At 44.6% G+C, this 4,746-nt stretch overlaps 1 non-coding gene across 1 annotated transcript; it reads right to left on the reverse strand.

Moving 5' to 3' along the window:
• Positions 1 to 1,627: 1,627 nt before the first annotated feature.
• LOC119927999 lies at positions 1,628 to 1,765 on the reverse strand. The gene has a single exon (XR_005450961.1). It is a non-coding gene; the product is annotated as a small nucleolar RNA SNORA7 (small nucleolar RNA).
• Between the last annotated feature and the right edge of the window lie 2,981 nt (positions 1,766 to 4,746).

The raw sequence follows: 4,746 nt of genomic DNA on the forward strand, positions 1-4,746 counted from the left end.
TGTTAAAAAGGGGTGGCAGAGGAGGTGGGGAAGAGAAAGAGAGCAAGAGATAGACACACAATCAATCAATCAATTAATCGTATTTATTGAGCGCTTGTGTGCAGAGCACTGTATTAAGCACTTGGGAAGTACAAGTTGGCAACATATTGGCAACACAAATGTGGCCTATTGCAGTGTGGCTCAGTGGAAAGAGCACGGGCTTGGAGACAGAGGTCATGGGTTCAAATCTCTGCTCCGCCACTTGTCAGCTGTGTGACTTTGGGCAAGTCACTTAACTTCTCTGTGCCTGTTACCTCATCTATAAAATGGGGATTAAGACTGTGAGCCCCACGTGGGACCACCTGATTACCTCATATCTACTCAGCGCTTAGAACAGTGCTTGGCACATGGTAAGCGCTTAACAAATGCCATTGTTATTATCATTATTACTGGAAAGAGCACAGGCCCGGGAGTCAGAGGACCTGGGTTCTAATCCTGGCTCTGCCACTCATCTGCTGTGTGATGTTGGGCAAGTCACTTAATTTCTCTATGCCTCAGCTATCTCAGCTGCAAAATGGGAGCCCTATCTGGGACAATGACTGTGTCTAACCTGATGAGCTTGTATCTACCCCTGTTGGGTAGGGACTGTCTCTATATGTTGCCAACTTGTACTTCCCAAGCGCCTAGTACAGTGCTCTGCACACAGTAAGCGCTCAATAAATACAATTGATGATGATGATGATGACATAGTACAGTGCCTGGCACATAGCAAACCCTTAACAAATAGAGAGAGAGAGAGAGAGAGAGAGAGAGAGAGAGAGAGAGATACAGTTAGTTCTTGTATAATGTTGGGTCTATTTTTTCTAAAGAACTTTAGTTCATGAAAACTTGCATTAAAATACTCAAGGTTGGCTACTATCACACGCAACTTAATTTCTCTCAACTTCCCATTCATACAATGCCAAGACAAATGCACACTGTTGAAAGAACAGCCCCGATTCTCTATCAGTAGATCGATGGTATTATTCGAGCCCCTACTCTGAGCAAAGCGCTGTACTATTTGGGAGATTATGTTAGAGTAGACAGACACAGATCCTGGCTTCAAGGATCTTACAATTTAGTTGGGGAGGCTGACTTTATAAAAAATTACAGGTAAGGGAAGCGGCAGAGGATAAAGATATATACATAACTACTGTGAGGGTGAGGGGTAAGGTTGAGGACTTGAATAAAAGTAGGGACTCAAGCGATTAGGTGATACAAGAGGAAAGAAACATCGGGTGGGGATCAGAAAGATCCTCATCTGTAAAATGGGGATGAAGACTGTAAGCCCCACATGGGACATGGATTGTGTCCAACCTGATTAGCTTGCACCTATCCCAGAGCTTAGTACAGTGCCCGGCACATAGTAAAACAAATTGTTGCTGTTGATTTATGCTGTCGAGTCGTGTTCGACCCATAGTGATGCCACGGACACATCTGTCCCAGAACGCCCCACTCTCCATCTGCAATCATTCTGGTAGCATATCCATACAGTTTTCTTGGTAAAAATACAGAAGTGGTTTACCATTACCTCCTTCCGTGCAGCAAAACTGAGTCTCCACCCTCGACTTTCTCCCATGCCACTACTGCCCAGCACAGGTGAGTTTTGACTTGTAGCAGATTGCCTTCCACTTGCCAGCCACTGCCCAAGCTAAGAGTGGAATGGGCAGGCCTCTGCTTGACTCTCCCTCCCGTAGTCGAGACTGGTAGAGGACTGGAAACCCTCCAGGAGCAACCCTGAGAGGTTAATTTAACAAATACCATGAAAAGAAGAGAGAGATGAGAGATTAGATTTAAATGGGACTTTTATTTGTGTTCATCTTTTTAGACACACTGGTGGAAAAAGCAAGGGCCTGGGAATCAGAAGACCCGGGTTCTAGTCCTGGCTCAGTCACTTGTCTGTTGTGTGACTTTGGACAAGTCACTTCACTTCTCTGAGGCTCAATTACTTCATCTGTAAAATGTGAATTAGGACTGTGAGCCCATGTGGGACAGGGACTGTGTTCAACCTGATTATCTTGTTTCTACCCCAGTGCTTAGAACAGCGCTTGACACCTAGTAAGTGCTTAACAAATGCCATAAAAAAAAATCACAAACAGAGACAGAATCTCTTTCAGAGAAGCAGCGTGGCTCAGTGGAAAAAGCATGGGCTTGGGAGTCAGAGGTCATGGGTTCTAATCCTGCCCCCGCCACTTATCGGCTGTGTGACTTTGGGCAAGTCACTTAACTTCTCTGTGCCTCAGTTACCTCATCTGTAAAATGGGGATTAAGACTGTGAGCCCCATGGGGGATAACCTGATCACCTTGTATCCCCCAGGCACTTAGAACAGTGCTTTGCACATAGTAAGCACTTAACAAATACCATTATTATTTTTATTATTATTTCAGTAACATCCTCTTTTGAAAATACATGTATATACATAGAATAATAACAATAATATTGGTATTTGTCAAGTGCTTACTATGTGCCAGGCACTGTACTAGATGCTGGGGAGGATACAAGCAAATCGGGTTGGACACAGTCCCTGCCCCTGTAGGGCACACAGTCTCAATCCCCATTTTACAGATGAGGGAACTGAGGCCCAGAGAAGTGAAGGGACTTGCCCAAGGTCACACAGCAGACATGTGGCAGAGGCAGGATTAGAACCCATGACCCAGGGTGCTACCGTCTCAGTTTGTCAGCTGCTGCCCAGGGGTGCACCCCTCCTGCTTCACCCTCCCCCTCTAACAATAATAATAATAACAATGTTGGTATTTGTTAAGCACTTACTGTGTGCCAAGCACTGTTCTAAGCGCTGGGGTAGATATAAGTAATCACATTGTCCCACATGAGGCTCACAGTCTTGATGCCCATTTTTCAGATGAGGCAACTGAGGCCCAGAGAAGTGAAGTGACTTGCCCAAGGTCACACAGCTGACAAGTGGCAGAGCCAGAATTAGAACTCACGACCTCTGACTCCCAAGCCCGGGCTCTTTCCACTAAGCTACACTGTGAGCTCACTGTGGGCAGGGAATGTGTCCACTTATGGTTATATTGTACTCTCCCAAGTGTTTAATGCAGTGTTCTACACATGGTAAGCGCTCAGTAAATACAATTGATCAACTGACTGCTTCCATCCTCTCTGAATTCTGGGAACTCCCCTCTTTCATTCATTCAATCGTACTTAGTGAGCGCTTACTGTGTGCAGAGCACCGTACTAAGCGCTTGGGAAGTACAAGTCGGCAACATATAGAGACGGTCCCTACCCAACAATGGGCTCGCAGTCTAGAACTCCCTTGGGTTGCAACGGGATGGGAGCAAGGACCGGGGAATGAAGGGTGGAAATAGAAAATCGTGAAGCGCTGCCAGTGGAAGAGCAGAAGTGCTGAAGTCAGGAATACTGCGGTGGGCTCCCAGGGCGGGTACTAACAGTGCATAGTTTGAAAAAAAAAAATCTGGTCTTGGCTGCAGAATGCAACCTTTAATAACATTAGATACGTACTTAGGACAAAGCTAGCCTTGTGAAGGTTTGGGTGCCAAACCTCTTCATCTGAAAAATGATCTTCTAAAAGCTCTTTAGTCCATGCAGGCACATCCACGGTAAAAGGAAAGTACCAGTCAAACATTGTTGACGTCGATTTTTTTATTCTAGATCCATTTAATGAGCCTAGCGTTTCTTACTTTTCTTCCGCCACTTTTCTTTTCCCTGATTAATTTTTCTCTTTTCTTTATGGTGTTCATAGTGCTTATTAAGTGGCAGACACTAGAATAAGTGCTGGGAAAGATACAAAATCATCAGGTTGGACACCGTTAAGAAGGATCGTTCTCCCTAGGAGTCTTCTTTAATTTTTTTCCCGGCATTTCTGGTTCGTTTTCCTCTCACCATATAAGCAGAGAGCTGAAAGTTGATGTCTTCTTCCACTGCAGCAACGGTTTCATTTTGAGTGTAACTTCTTTGGGCCCCGCCCATTCACTCAAACAATTAATCAATCATATTTATTGAGCGCTTACTGTGTGCAGAGCACTGTACTAAACGCATGGGAGAGTGCAAGGTAACAAAGTTGGTAGACACATTCCCTGCCGACAACGAGCTTACAGTCTAGAGGGGTGTTGTTAAGCACTCATTAGGTTCCAGGCACTGTGCTAAGCACTGGGGTATTTATTTTATTTTGTTAGTATGTTTGGTTTTGTTCTCTGTCTCCCCCTTTTAGACTGTGAGCCCACTGTTGGGTAGGGACTGTCTCTATATGTTGCCAATTTGTACTTCCCAAGCGCTTAGTACAGTGCTGTGCACATAGTAAGCGCTCAGTAAATGCGATTGATGATGATGATGGGGTAGATATAAGCTAAGCAGTTTCTAAACGGTCCATATGTCCCACGTGGGGATCACAGTCTTAATCCCCATTTTACAGATGCTGGAACTGAGGCACAGAAAAGTGAAGAGGCCTGCCCAAGGTCTCACAGCAGAGAAGTGGAGGAGCCAGGATTAGAATCCAGGTCCTCTGGCTTCCAGGCCTGTACTCTTTCCATCAGACCAGGCTTTCCACTTTCTAAATAATAGATGGGATATATTTCTGTACTCTATTACTTTGGAATCCAAATTCTGAGTCATTTTCAGAAATTACTTTGGAAAGAGGATAATATAACCTGCTCAACAGTTGCTTTTTAATGCTAACAGTTAATAATCCTAATAAGAAGAAATATGTTAATCACTCGGTATTTAAGTGCTCACTATATGCCATCCCTTAT

Source organism: Tachyglossus aculeatus, chromosome 4 (genome assembly GCF_015852505.1).
Source record: "Tachyglossus aculeatus isolate mTacAcu1 chromosome 4, mTacAcu1.pri, whole genome shotgun sequence".
Taxonomy (NCBI): domain Eukaryota; kingdom Metazoa; phylum Chordata; class Mammalia; order Monotremata; family Tachyglossidae; genus Tachyglossus; species Tachyglossus aculeatus.